Here is a 15,854-nt window from a genome sequence, read left to right as displayed (position 1 = left end):
ACTTCCTTCAAATGCGTTAAACCTAGAGTAACAAACCTGTTTTGAAAATGTAAGGAGAAGAAAGTACAGACATTTGTCTAAAAATGTAGAGAGTAAAAGTGAAAAGCAAGTAAGTAAAAAAAAACTCAAGTAAAAGACAGATACCTGAAAATTCGACTTAAGTACACTAATGACGTATTTGTCTGGAGATCAGATGGAAGTCCATTCCAAAGTCTTGGGGCAGAGCAACTAAAGCCTCCTATCGTAGTCATAGACAAAAGAGAAGCTGAAGAGGAGCGGAGTGTATGAGAGGGTGAGTAAGTATCAAGAAGATCAGACAAGTATGGAGGAGCAAGATTATGAAGGGCTTTAAAAGTGAGAAGCAGGATCTTGAAGTTAATACGTAGGTGAACTGGAAGCCAGTGGAGCTGTTTAAAAACAGGTGTTATACGTTCAGTGGATCTGGATCTGGATATAATGCAGGCACCTGAATTCTGAACCAACTGAAGTTTATGGAGAGATTTATGAGGCAGACCGTAGAGAAGAGAATTCTTTTAATTGCAACAAGATGTGATAAGAGCATTAGCAATATGGTGGAAATGAGAGAATACTGTCAAGGAGAACAACACTTTTTAAACATGTGAAATTTATCTTCTTCTGCTGGCAGTGTGTGTAAGCTGGCTATGGTCCCAAATAGGACTGTTCCAGGACTGTTCTACCCTCAGACAAAAGCTCAAAACCACACATACCTCAAATTCATTGGTCTCAGACTTATCATCAGAATTTGTGAACTCCAGATTTACTTTAAAAAAAATTAAGGGGCCAGAGTGGGGGGAAAATAGTGGTTTGTTGCCTGAGGGCAACACCATGCTATAGAGGGTTAATTTCGCCCACGGGTGTTCAGTTCAATCTGTTCATAAGCGACCAACATAGGCTGTGAATAAGCTGGCTCAAAAACAGACCATTAAAGATTGTCTTCTTCCTGATTAAAAAGTCCCAGTCCTAAAAGTGGCGGATTCAGAAAGCAAAACCATCTTTGCTGGAGCAGACTTAACACAGGAAGAAGTAAATATTGTCTTAGCTCTGGACTGCTCAGAAACACCAGATTCCATAATATCATTATGAGGCCTGAGCACAGAAACTGAATGGTCCTTTTCCTTGGGTAGCTCAGGAGTGAGCAGCTTTGATTCCATGGAGTCAATTACCAGCAGAAATTCAGGAAAAGAATCAGCTTTACTCAGAGAAAGGGGCTTCTCTGCTGGCCCAGTATGGACACCTGTGGGCGGGGTGGCTGGAAGCATGCTGGCAGACTGGGGCTGCTGATTTCGATGATGAGAGCCGCACCTTCTTCTGTGAGAGGCAGCTGGAGACACAGTTACGGCAGGCCTCTCGTCATCCTCGACCCACATTTGCACCAAAAATGAGGCGGGCGAGGAAGAGTCTGATGACGGCGAAGTGGATGGGGTGCTCAGCTGCGGTGGCGACATGGCTTGTGAGCGAGCAGTTGGCTGTGATAGCAAGGAGCATGTAATGCCAGGTTTCCACTAGTACCTACTCAGCACGGGTCGACTCGGCACGACTCACCACTGTCTTGTTTTGTTTCCATTACAACTGATTACCACATCAATGTGGGTGGAGTCGATATTGCAACGTGGGCAATGTAATTTGTATGCGACTCAAAACAACACAACAATGGAGGTGATAGAGGCAAGCTAACGGTAGCTAATGCCAGTTTACCATCGTCATTATGCCTAAGTCCCCCATACAATGTTTTAATGGATGAAGGTTATCATTGTTAAGTTTTAAAATATGTATCCTGTGTGTGCGTTTCAGATGGCTCTCTTGTTGCAAAACTACCGCTGCAAACTGTCGGTCTGGGCATTCAACTGAGCCTCCCAGTGGTTTGAGTGCCTCCATTTTCTTGCTGTCAAGTTTTAAAAATGGTGTGGTTAATTCTGGTGAAGGAGTCACTCTCATGACTCAGCTAGTGATGACACTCCCTGGCCAATCAGTGGCATGTTCTTCGACGTCACATTTTCGGATCGCCTCGGATCGCTTGGAACCCCGGGTGAGTGGGTACTAAAAAAAGTACCTGGTACCTGGTACCAGAACCTAATGGAAATACCTACAAACTGTGCCAAGTTGAGTTGAGCCGCGCTGAGTAGGTACTAATGGAAATGCGACATAAGTTGAGAAGATGGCGGTGAAGAAATGACAGACTGCAGGAGAGGTGGTGTGGCAATGGCTTGGAGTTGGGCGAATGAGTCTTCCTCCTTGACAGTTTGGCGAATGCGAAAGAGTAGTGATGTATCATCCTGTGTCAAAGATTTCTCATTACACCATCACTACAAAACCGGTTATGTTGGAGGTTATCACAGAGTGAAACGACTAAACGTGCCAAAGAAGCTGTGACAGGACATTTCAGTAACTAAGGCATGGATGTAATGAATCCACAGCAAAAGGTGAGTTGCAACATTCTTTTGTACTCAATAACGATCCGCTGAACATAGTCCTCAAACTCTTTAAGAGTAGCATATGAGTTCATGGGGTGGTCCTGTCCTTCTGTCATGCAGCATTGTATGGCAGGCAGGATTGGACCCCAACACAAGATTCAGGAGACAGGATGTAGAACTTAGATTACACAGCTTTTTCTATTTTTTTTTTTTACTGAATTTTGCTACAGAAAATGGCATGACCTACATAAACGAGGACTTAGGAAAAACTTGAAAACATGACACGTGACACAGAGGGCACTAATGACGGGGAACAAGGGGAAACCCAGACAATATATACACACCAGGGTAAAGAGGAGGGAGTGGAAACACCAGGGAACACAGGTGGCCACAGAGAGACTAAAGAGAAAAGGGAAGCAAAAACTACACTCATGGAACAAAGGCTGGCAAAAATAAAACAGGAAGTGAATAAATAGAGACACAGAAAGGTAGACTTGACACATAAGGAGGCAGGCACACTGAGGGAATCAAAACATAACAAAACTCAGATAACTAAATTAAGAAGGCCTGAGGATACACATAAACTAAGAACATGACCCATAACACAGCAAAACCAGAGAATGTGACAATAAAGGAATCTCTAAAGGTAAACAAAACTCAAATTAGCAAAACTACAATAAACTGGACTGTTACAAAACCAAAACCGACTCAGGAACATCTGGGGTGCCAGGATGGGCACGTGGGACACATGCACTAGATGTCCCCTTCCCATAGATGTTTAAAAAAAAAAAAAGTGCACAAATCATAAAAGACATACAGTGCACAAAAGAAGTACCCAGATTACTTTTCTGGTACAGCTGTAATTGTGGCATTTGTGGTCCATGTGGACTGAAATTTGAGATGTCAAGTTGTACGCTGACATCTCAATCCTCACAACCCCCACAAACATTAGTAATGAGGGCAGAAGAAGCATGTACAAAAAGATATCTAAAGTAGATTTTAAAAAAAGAATAGAGAGAGGTCTTATATGGATCTGTCACCAGAACTGAGAATTCTTCTGATTTCCAACCCTATACTCATGATAAATAACTGAAATAATTATAACCATGTTAAACACTGTGAAGTCAGAGAAATAAAACAAGCAGTAATTTCACTTTTGGTGTGTTTACAGGAAGAAAAAAATCACTCTTCTCACATTGCATCATCTCAAAGAGCGCCCTCCCTCCTCTCCTCTATCCTTTTGTGGCACATTTATCTCAAAATTTGTTCTCCCTCTCTGGACTTGCTGCTCCATTTCTTCCATTTTGTGTGGGCACTAAGTTTTCCTCTGAGGCCACTGTCATTGTTTTCCATTTGGGATGACTCTACGCTCTTCAGGCATCTCTAGACAGCAGAGAGGGAAATGGGAAGACAGGGAAAGGGATAGAGAACCTGGGCCAAGTCTGGGAAGCAAGGATCCGTAGCCAATCTACCATGATGCTTCGGTCTGCAGTTCTGGGAGTGAAGTCAATCTCCCGCTTCATAATTTCGTTACACATATTCAAGCTGAGATGTACATGGGCACATACAGCCGCAAGTCCTACTTTTTATTACACGTGTGTTGAAAGTACTGCAACACACATCCACCCCCTCAACCTTCTCCTCTCCTTTGGAAGTTGAAGGGCTTAATCTGCTACAAGTTTGGTGGAAGTTTAAAAAAAACTATGAAAGAAATGAGAAGGAGGGAAAACACAGTGGCAAGAAAGTGTGTGGTAGGGGATGTTATCTTTTGGGTTAATAATAAAGTTGATTTAAACAAAAGAAAAATAGAAGGAGGATTATTTTTCAATAATTTATTTAGGTCATAGTATGATCAAAATAAACAATATCAAACAAAAGCAATGGTTGGAGATTTTATTTTATAAATTAACAGATTATCAAAACTATTGGTGATTATCTTTCTTTTAGTTTTTGGAGTAATAAATAGGGGTACCTGATGACAAATACTGGCACACACACATACACACATGCGAATACACACAGATATATATGGAGGACCCACATACACTTCCATTTCACCTTTTATGTCACCCTTTCAAAAGCACAGGTAATGTCCATCTTTTATATACAGTCTATGGAAAGAGAACAGAAGCCAGCACATACACATATACACAAATTATAGGCTACAAAAACACTCCCATGCTGCAGGTGCCAATATTGTAGGTGGCCAGTAGCATGTGGTGTGCGTCTGTCAGACACTCACACAAATGACAGTGTGGGACTTGTAGAGCAGTGCTGCCGGTGCTTACAGCATCACCACACAGCACAATTACAGAGCAGACTGCTTCTAAGCTGTTGCATCTCTTCTCTCTTTTACATCCAGGAAAAAAGTCAACAGGACACAATAAACAGACCCTGGACAGATTTTGTTTTACAGTCGTTTATTTTCAAAGCCAGAAGTTGCTTGACATCAAAAACTACAATATGAGGAATTCTGATGTAGAATCTCCTACTGTTTTGGGATAAGTTAGATTTAACCCAACTGCTGAAAACCGTCCACCAGACAACAGACAAAAGCAGATAAAAATGATGCACCAAACACAGCTGTTATACCCCCTGTAAATACACAACCTAGAAATCCTAACAAAGCCTATTTAATGGGTCAATCGTATGATGGGGTTCATGATGTATGGGCCAATCTTCTGTTCACACCTTGCAGCACTTCAGCCCTTTTGACTGTTTCCACAACATCCATAAGGAGAAGCTCAGCCTGAGAATCACTGGTCTAGATGGAGCAGGTAAAGATGGAAGTATGGTGAGGAAGAGGGGGAAGTTAATGAAAAGGAGGGAGAAAATCTGAGATATCTGTGGTTAAAGAAAATAAGTTTACGAATAGCAGTAGCATGCGTTGCCTTCTCCCTCAGTCTTTCAGTATTGGATTTCTGAGGCATCAAAACACTTTTGAGGAGCACTGCATAACTCAGATTTAAAAAAGCATAGTTGCCTCAGGTTCAGACCTCCAGGTGTTCCATCCCCCTCACAAGTATTTACTCAGTGATTGGTATTGATCATACACACTATCAGCCCCCTGCAGGAGTAAGTTTGACTCAGCTGAGATAATTATTTAGTGTTAGAAGCAAGCAGAAATCTTTATCTTTTCCTCTTTAAGTCAAACTGAAAATCTATGTTTCAACCTAACAAAGTTGGCTAAAAGCCAAACTCTGGTGTTTACTAAGGAATTACTAATCTGAATTCTCTTCTCTGCAGGTCCAGGGTGTGCCACGCCTCTCGCACTATGATAGCTGGGACAGGCTTTGTTCGTGGAGGTTGATGCAATCTTTCAATGTAAATTTTTAAGGTTTATGTTCATCCACAAATTTAGTATAAGTTCAGATCTAATCATGCTTTTCAAAACGGGTCAGACTTTAAAAAAAAAAACAAAAGTCTTGTTGGCATATCAAGTCTGTTTAATAAAGGGATTTTCTATACTAACACATCCAGAGAAAAGTCACACATGCACACTGCAGCAGTTACAGCATATTGCCTCATAGTCTTTTTGGAGTTCCTCATGTTTAAAACACTCAAATCTCCATCCTAAAGCAAATCAGCTATTGATCATTAATTTAAACCTTGAGAAGAAATTTTAAACCAACACTGGATTTTCATATTTCTTTCTCATCCAACTTAACTTTCACTCCCACCACACTTTTCAAACTTTTCCATGGACAGATATGAGGTGGTCGGGATAAAGATGATGCAAGCACACATAAGTTTAGATCTTTTTGGGTATTTCAAGCTCTAAGAAAACAATAACACATTAATCATTTCTTTATTTCATACAGACTGAGATCATTTTTAATTTTTGTCATGGATTACAGTCAATATAATCCAACCTCGAAGATGAATGTGTGAAATTATCTTAATCAATATTTTTAAAAAGAGATTTAACCTCTTTTCTAATTGGTTCCTATTTACATTGTATTTTTATGTTATATGTATGTATTCATTCATTAATCTGTTCATCTGAGGCCCCTAAACTCTGCCAGTCTTGCTGAAATAAAACAGGGGAATAATGGTGATGACTGGAGGCACACTCAACCTGATGCAAAAAGTTAGCCTTCAAAATAAAACAGGAAATAACAAAAGAGAAAAACACTGAGACAAGAAGACTAAAACAAAACAGCTGAAACAACTGAAAATCAATAGGCAGCATGACATAGTAAAGGACTATTTGTTATAATATTTAAGAGTTGTCACTACAACTGGATTGAACTTTGACACTAGGTGGTGTATGTACTGAAGATCCAAGATATTGGCAAAATAAATATAGAAACAGGATCAATAAAAAAGAAAACCTGAATTAAATTAAGATAATATACTTAATGAGAAATAATTAATCTACTGTCGTGATGTCATAACTATTTACTTGAAATATACGCCACAATAGATACATTTTCAAAAGAAAACTGATGACAGTAAAATTCTTCTGAACTTAGCATAACTTAGAACATTATGTTACTGTAACTGTTTCTTCGTGGGTGTTGGACCAACCTTGTTTGCAAATCTGCTAGAGTTAAACTCCCACAGTGTAACAGTGGAACACAGAGCAGACTCACAATCCTGTTCACACACAAGTAGAATCTCAGTATTTCCTGCTCAGCATTGCCTTGAAAGTGACCACACAGATATCTAAACCCACTCACTGACACAAGCTCAGACAAATGCAAAACACACATTCCTGCCTGTGCTTACTAAGATACTGGCCACTCAGTGATGTATGTGAGGTCAGCACACTAAACATTTTCCCTCTGTGGGCTGCAGCCTGCAGGGGGTCTGCTTGGTCAGCACAGAGCTGCTCACCCTTATCAACAGACAGGGGAATACCTGCAGGACTGCCTCAGTTTGAAAGTCATGATAAGTGTGTCTATATGGTTAAGTGTGTGTGTTTGTGTGTTCCTTTACCTTCGGGACAAACTCAGAGAGGAGGCTGCTGAAGTGTGCATGCCTGTGTGTGGGATGGTGTGTGTCAGAGGTCTATACTGAAAGAATTGTTCCTGCTGGTCCGGAGCTTGTTGTGTGATAGGGCAAAAAGAAAAAAAAAAAAAAAATCCCATAAACGCAAATCATCTCGACTATCAAAAGGGAGCTGACAAGGGATTAAAGATAATTTTAACATTTTACTGGTCACATTATGTCTGTTGTAAAATAATAATTCGCAATTCAGCTAAACACTATTAGTACAGTGTTATTTTTTTATATATATATATAAAACAGTCCTATTTAGTCCCTTTGTGATTCCCTCATCTTGGGACTCATTTTTCAGATCATCCGATGTTCACTTATTACGGTCAGATCTACATTAGTATTGACTGTTGCATGAAAACATTTCTTTTTTACAGAAGATAATGCTGAAAAGGTGGCTGTGGTGGTTTTGAAATTGAATCTCATAATTTGTCCAAAAAAGAGGCTTCGACTACATTTTAACAGTACGCTCAGCTCTGCCTGCCGCACACATCGCAGCAAACCACAGTTTTTTCTTTTTCAGTGCAACTTCAAAGTCTGCCCCACATATTGTTTCAAGACTCAAATGGGACTCGTCACCCAGGCAACCTAGAGAAGGGAGCTTGGAAACAAGTGGTAAACACTGAAATTTAACCAAAACTGTGATTTTTTTTTTTCATAAACCTAACCAAATAGCTCAGAGGGGTGTACAACAAAGTTGATTAATGGGTTTGTGAGCAATGCTGAGCTTAAAGGAGAGTGTCAGTGTCATGAAGACACTTTTCTTTTTGCCTGGCTATGGTGGGCAGCATAGTGGCGCAGTGGTTAGCACTGCTACCTCACAGTTAGAATAACATCTGGAAGGTCTGGGTTTGATTCCACCTTGACCCAGGCCTCTCCCTCTCTCTGTGTGGAGTTTGCATGTTCTCCCAGTGCTTGCGTGGGTTTCCTCCGGGCACTCCGGTTTCCTCCCACATTCCAAAGACATGCACTTACTGGGGTTAGGTTAATTGGCTACACTAAATTGCCCATAAGTGTGAATGAGAGTGTGAAAGGTTGTTTGTCTCTCTGTGTTGGCCCTGTGACAGGCTGGCGACCTGTTCAGGGTGTACCCCGCCTCTTGCCCTAGTTGGGATAGGCTCCAGCACCCCCCCCCCCCCCCCCCCCCCCCCCCCCCCGCAACCCTGAACAGGATGAGCGGAAGTGAATGGATGGATGGATAGATCACCATGGTAACTTATGCTGAACATATGACCCATGGTCCGGAAGTGGTTCGTTTTCAGTTTAAAAATTGGCTGAAAGTGTCACTTTTTTATTAACTTTTTTATTCACAGTAGGTTTTAAGTATGATATGAATTCTTTGTTGAAGGAATGTTTTATATATGCAATCTGTTAATCCATATTTTACTAACACCACTGAATAAAGGCCAGCTGAAGAGTTACACCAACACAAACATATTTCATTGTTGCTGGAATTTGCTTGCATTCAGTTAGTGCTGCAGAAAAATGTATAAATGTTCTTATGCTTGCTCTTTGTCAGCTGCTAAGTTTCTTTTATACTGCTGGAATTGCAGCTATAAAACACACAGTAGAAGATCCATCAGTTACATATACAGGATTTCACTTTGATCTTGCAACAAACCAAAGTGATTTCCAGGTCTCCTATATTAGGCTGTGGGAGAGAGGCAGACCGGAAGACAGCAAGTAACCCTAAATGTTTTAGTGTTTCAAAAGGTCCCGACCTCAACTGTGCAGCCGTCATGTTAGAAATACTGTAAGCAGCAGCACTGAGAGCGCACAGAGTGGCAAAATAAATATAACTAGAGATAATATTCTTTTTGTAATAATTATATAATTCACAAAATTAACATTTTTCTGTAAAACTTTCTCTTATTTGCAGCAACAGTGGTGCATTTATAGATCTGATTTCATCATGTTGAGCACTTTAAAAGATGAAGCTGGTTTATGTGTTGGAAAAATGTAAATCAAAATTGGACGTATTTGATGGCATGGTAGTCTCACGTTCAGTCATCTGAGGACACACGATACTGTAGTTTTAGGATGAGTAGGATACACACGAAAAGGATGCTTCTAGTAGAATCAAACTGCTTTTGGTCTTTTGTAAGATTTGTATGCAATAAATAAACTACAGATCGTATGTGAGTCTTTAAAAGAGTTGCTGAAGAACTGGGACATAAGAGATAACCTCACTGTCGATCACGTCCCTGTGGAGGAAAGCTTGTCAGACTGGAACAGGAGATATATGTAAATATTTAAACATCCACATGACACCACAGCTGACACATTCAAAAGCCAAGAAAAAAAAAACAATTTTAAGATTTCCATCACAAGTATGGCTTAAAAATAACATTGAAAAGGAGCATGTGGGAGGTGTACTCCACAACTTTGTTCTGCCTGTTAACTGTGCCCTTCTGTGCTTGTTTTCTACACCACAGAAGATTTTTCTGTCCTCCCACTGAAGATCTTATTTACTGGGTTGACAATGTAATTTATATGACAAAACCATGATAATTTTTGCCCCCTCTGCGGCACACCTCCGTAAACTTTATCGTTGTGTGAGCAATTATTCACATGTGGTTTCACTGTGATAAGATAACCTGGTCTGTCTCATAATATTTTGTGAAACCATAAGTAGTTTTAAGATGCAAATTTCATACAGAAACTGTGGGAGAGAAATCATTCTTTACCACAGGGAAAAGAATTGAGAAGACACATCTAGAAAAAAAGTTGAGGTTTGATGAAGTTTGCAATGAACTAAAATAAAAACTTTAAAAGAAGCAGATGGCCAGTACGTACCTGGGTCTCTGGTCCACTGATTCTATATATACAGTAGATCAAAGAAAAAAATTAGACTGATACTTATCCAGAAGGAGCACTAAACATTTTAGTATAATTACATTTCAGTAAGTGTAATCATAGACAATATCAAACATCCATCCATCCATTTTCTTCCGCTTGTCCTGAAAATTAGACAACCATTCCCACTCACATTCACACCTGTGGACAATTTGGAATCTCCAGTCCACCCACAACAATACAAAACATGGATGTCGAAAAATGAAGCTAATACAAAAGTGGCTAAACGCTTGCATTCTATCTGAAGTCCACAATCTGTGCTCTGTAGGATGATTTCCTGTCCGATAGAAGTCTGTGAGGAAGCAGCTCTCTGCTTCGACCTCTATAAACCCTTCCTGCTGAGATTATGGTCTCAGTCACTGGTTGAATAAAAAAATAAAGTTTGTTTTTTAAATCTTGATCATACAATGTTTCAAAATGGAGAATCATCTGTGGTATGAAACCACATGTTCATTGGCCAACAAGTTGCCCTTCCCAATTACATTTTTTTTATGCAACTAAGATGGTAACAGTTTGAAAGCTTATCTCAAGGATTTAGAACGGGGCTGCAGAGGCCAACAGGTGCCATTACAGTAGCTATGCCTATCTTTTATACTCTCTATGGTTTGTAATGTCTAATGTGTTGTAATCTGAGCCTCTCTGTTTTATGTTTTGGTGGCCATTCTGGTCACACATGCACATTATTGCAAGTGAGTCCCTCCCTTGAAATCGTCCATAGTGGGTAGTTCTGATAAAAGTGGCAGTGGATAGCAGACTGCAGTCTGCAGGATTCGGTTGGTGCCCCTTAAAGATAATATAATATTTAATAAAGTAAAAGATTTGTTGATGTTGTTTACCTAAATTATGTGCACATATTTTATTACAATTTGCATTTATATGAGCCTTTACACTTTGTTAAAATGTTTAAAAAAAAAAAAAAAACAGAAAAATGTTTTAATACAGTACCAGTCAAAAGTTTGGACATGTGTCCAAACTTTTGACTGGTACTGTACATTATATAAATATTAAGATATTTTCCCCTCCATTTCACAATTGTTCAAGTTTGTTGGAATTAGAAGTAGTTAAAAAAAATTGTTTGTTTGGTTCCATAATTTCATAAATACAAATGAAAATGAAAAGTTGAAATGCCAAATAATCATAAATAGCCGATGTAAAGTGTTTGGTTACACTTATTAGGAATGTCAATAGATTAGCTGAGACTTAACATTGTGTTACAGTGTAGATTCTTGTTGGTAAATAAAATCTCTCAAAAAGGTCTCTTTTCATAGTAAATGTTACCAAGCCCTTCCCTATGAGGATACAGGTATTTAATAAACTAAACTGTACATTGAACAACTGGAACTGTACTTATATTTATTGTTCTGTCAAACCCAGATAACATTAATTATTAGGGACAGGTATGTGTGTGTGCATCAGGGCTGGCGCAAACTGCAGGGAGACTGAGGAAAGAGCAACATAATTAATTTTATTTAAAGCAATTATGCATATGTTTTCTTTCCCTATAATGGTCTATTGTAGTTTTAAATTAGTCCTTTATTTTACATAATACATAATTCATCATTATTATCATTATAATTGATTATCAGTCTGTTTCAGGTCTTAGAGCCCTGCACACAGCATGTCAGTGACATTACCTTCCAGAAAATACTATTTGCCTTACATTTTTTTAACATAAGTTTTAGTGCATGGTCATTTAAATGTACAAGCATTTAAAAACTCTTTGTACATTTCCACACAGTTTACTTCACCATGTGATATTTAAAATACCTGCATCAGTATGACACAGACCACCACAATCTTTGCATATCATGAATGGAACCAATTATTTTTGATTTTACCATTTTCCTGTATTCATGTCTCGTACCAGTGCGCTTCCAGTCAAACCAGGATAAGAGAAGCATACATCTGACTAGAAAGCATCAAAACCATGCATAGCTTGCTTTCAGAATGTGAAACCTGTAGAAAGTGTAGGATGACATCCCTTTTATCAGCTCTATGGCAACAAGTGCAAATCAGTAAAGGCAAAAGGTCACAAAGCGGCCTTAAGGCTATCGTCTATACTTGCATTCATTCTCACCTTTCTACAGTGTGGATATACAGGTGAAGCTGCTAATGAGAATTTCCACTGAGACCAATTAGCACATGAAATATTTTCTCATTGTGAGAACTCCCCCATGCCAATTAAATTGTTTTAAAAAAAGATATAATACAGCAACATGCTTTACACAAAAGTAATTGAAGAAATAATCATACAAAGTTTATGGGTTCTTGCTGTATTTGTACGTGCACCCAATCTGTTATTCACTTAACTTGATAGCAAGTGGACATAAAACACAGACATCATTATATTAACTATCCTCACCAACAACAACACCCGCGCAAGAAATGTGATGAGTCATGAGATGTTTCAAGGTTTGAGCAAAGGTGAAAACAGTGTTGGGCAATGTGGGGCAAGGATGGCAGGACGGGGTCAGTAAGACTCATTATCGAGTAGCAATTCTCCTGGCAGCATTTATATGTGTTGACAACAGCACAGTGAGGAGGGCTGAAAGGAAACAGAAAACAAGAATATAATGGGAAACTGAGAGGGCGGGACAGACCAAAATCACTGATGGGGAGCTGCATGGAAACAATAGGGAAAGAGATTAAAATTCAGTCTTAAATTAAGCTTCTAGTGAAGAGGTCACAAATTTCTCAACTTTATTGTCTCCAATATTTCCTAAAATATAATAAAAAAAAATTCTGGTCATCACTCAGTTTCAGCTTTTTTAATAAAGTGAGTGGTCACTTTTAAACTGATGTTACATTGCTATAGGTTTAGAATACTGGTCAGAAATCTAACAAAAATGGAACTAGTTAATTTGCTGACTCTGCAATCAAGATCACAACATTTCAGGGAAAAAAAAAAAGTCTCCCACAGCACAGAACACAATAAAAGGGATCGTTTAGCATACTGAGAAGGTCTACAGCCATATCTCCATATTGTTTCCATGAGAAATAACTTAATACAGCTGTGATGCACACTATGAACACAAACTTAGAGAACAATATTGATGAAATACAACTAGAAACTAGAAATACTTGAATGCATAATTTCTGTAAATCCCTCTTGCACATGAAAGTAAGGCAAATATAGCTCAAGAATAGTGGACTTCAACAATAAGGTCTCCGTCACACAGGCCTAGAGACTGGTTGGCAACTATCTCACAATTTCCAGTTCCTATGTGTATTCCCTGACTGGATGGCAAAGGGTTCCTAGAGGTTGCTAGCAGTTGCTAAGTGAAATCAGTTGCAAGGAGAGTCCTGCACCAAGAACCTCCTTGTGATTGCTTTTGTTGCTAGCAGACTGCCACTGTCACCGGTAATTCGTACGGAAGACTTGCCTGGAAACAGTCGCAAACCACCGAGCAGTAGTGAAATGTGAAAAAGAGAGAATGTTAACCTTCAAACCTGTGTCTTACCACATAAACCAGCGCATTCCAAAAGGCAAAACATTTACTTTGAAGGTAAACAGTGTTGGTTTTGAGTTTGCATCATTCTTTAAACAGTCTCACTATTGCTTAGCGAGTAGTTGGCAAGTGTTTGCAGACAAGTCAGCATCTTCCATACAATCTATGGGCGACCGTGTCACTTAGCTAGTGGTCAAAGCAATCGCAAGGAGGTTTTCAGTGCAGTACTATATACCTCTTTGCAACCAATTTCACGTAGCAACAGCAAGCAGTCTCCAGTAACCACCTGCCAACTGGTCAGGGAGCACACGTTTTTCCCAACCAGGGTTACCAGGGGGTAACTGTCCAGTCTCTAGGGTTATGTGACTGCAATCAGTTTCACAGTGACTGCCCTCAACCTCCAGCAGCTACTCACATCTGATCAGGGAATTTTAATTTTCTAGGGGCCAGTAGTTGCCAGACTGTTGCCAGCCAGTCTCTACACCTATGTGTATTAGGCCTCTGTGACTAAGGCCTAATACAGAGGGTTTATGAAAACCAAGTTTGATGAAACCAATTAATGGTACAATTATTAAATTCAGAAAAATCTTATAAAACACAAATATACAGTATATGCAGTGCTGAATTATGCTTTTAAACAAGCATATTAAACACATTTCTATTTCACTCTCTCATGTATACTTCTTTTGCATTTTAGAGCAGTGGAACTGTGACAGAGAGCCAACTGAAGGGGTTGGATTAAAGATATTGTTTTTTTTGTTTTGTTTTTTTAAGCACAACTAAAATACTGAATATCTTCAATTTAGTTCTCTTATTCAACTACAGAAAATTTCAACTATTAAAAATTCATATTTGCAAGTTAGGGAGGCTTATTATCACAAACAATGTTCAAATGAAGCAATGCCAAGAAAGACAAGTACAAACAAGCAGCAACATGTTCTTTTCAACACCAGGAAAAACACAGGATATAACTGGCAGCACCTCTGAGGGCAAAATGAGAGAACTGAAAAACAGGGAGGGGAGGTAACAGCAAATCAAATATGAGAATAGAGGAAGGAGAGGTGATAGAGATATGAAAAGGGAAAGGAGAGGGGGCAATAGAAGAGAAATGAAAAGGGTTTCTCCCGTCCAGTGCTCAAGGCAATGGGGTTTGATCATCTTCCTTCAGGGTACATTATACATTTTTTACTTGAGCAGATTCCTTCGAATGGTCAGCATTACAGAGAGCAACATTTCTTTCCTGCTATACCATTCATTGTGTAACAATAAGGTTAAGATGAATACAGTAGGCACACACAACAGTGCTGAAGTTTTATATTAAAATGTCAATCATTCACATTATTATATGTAGTAAAGTAGTAATAAAGTAGTAGGGCTAATTGGGAATTCTGAATTGCCTGTAGTTGTGAATGTGAGTCTGTCTATGTTAGCCCTGTGATTGACTGGCTACCCGTTTAAGTTGCACACCACTTATTACCTAATTTCTCCAGCCTCCAACAATCCTTATTCTAAGGTGGGTATTGCTAATGGATGGATGAATACACTGTAATTCTGCACCGTGATTCAAAAAGAGTGACACCCTGAGGTAAAAATAGGTGTACAGCTTCAGTGATGCTGTGGTCACTGGATATTTTCTGAGACAAAAATCATGTTTGATATTTAGAACAGCAAATGTTAAAACCTTTGTGGAGCAGTCCAAAGGTTCAATCACCACTGCGTTTTATCAATAAGTGACAGAGGGTAGCAAAACAGGAATTAATTTATGTGAAAATGTCACAGATTATTGCTTTTGCATGGTTGGTTGCTCAAATCATAAAACAATGCAGCTGTCATGGCGTGTGCCACCAAGTGACACAGATTGTTGCACAAACCCAATTATGTGCTGACATCAACAAAAACACAGTTTCTACAATACAATAAAATCAGCTCTTAGTCCCCAGAGAAACAGCAGACTCTTAAAGAGGAAAGATTACACAATTTAAATATACATTTGACATCTTTGGAGTCCTCCAAAAACATGGAAGATGATAGGTAAGAGTACTATGAAATCACCACCAGAAAAATCTGAAGCAATTGCATGCACATTCCAGTTCTTGCTATACCATGGAAAAACATA

This window comes from Archocentrus centrarchus, chromosome 14, assembly GCF_007364275.1.
Source record: "Archocentrus centrarchus isolate MPI-CPG fArcCen1 chromosome 14, fArcCen1, whole genome shotgun sequence".
Taxonomy (NCBI): domain Eukaryota; kingdom Metazoa; phylum Chordata; class Actinopteri; order Cichliformes; family Cichlidae; genus Archocentrus; species Archocentrus centrarchus.
The sequence above is the reverse complement of the archived record's forward strand: the minus strand, read 5'-3'. Positions refer to the sequence as shown.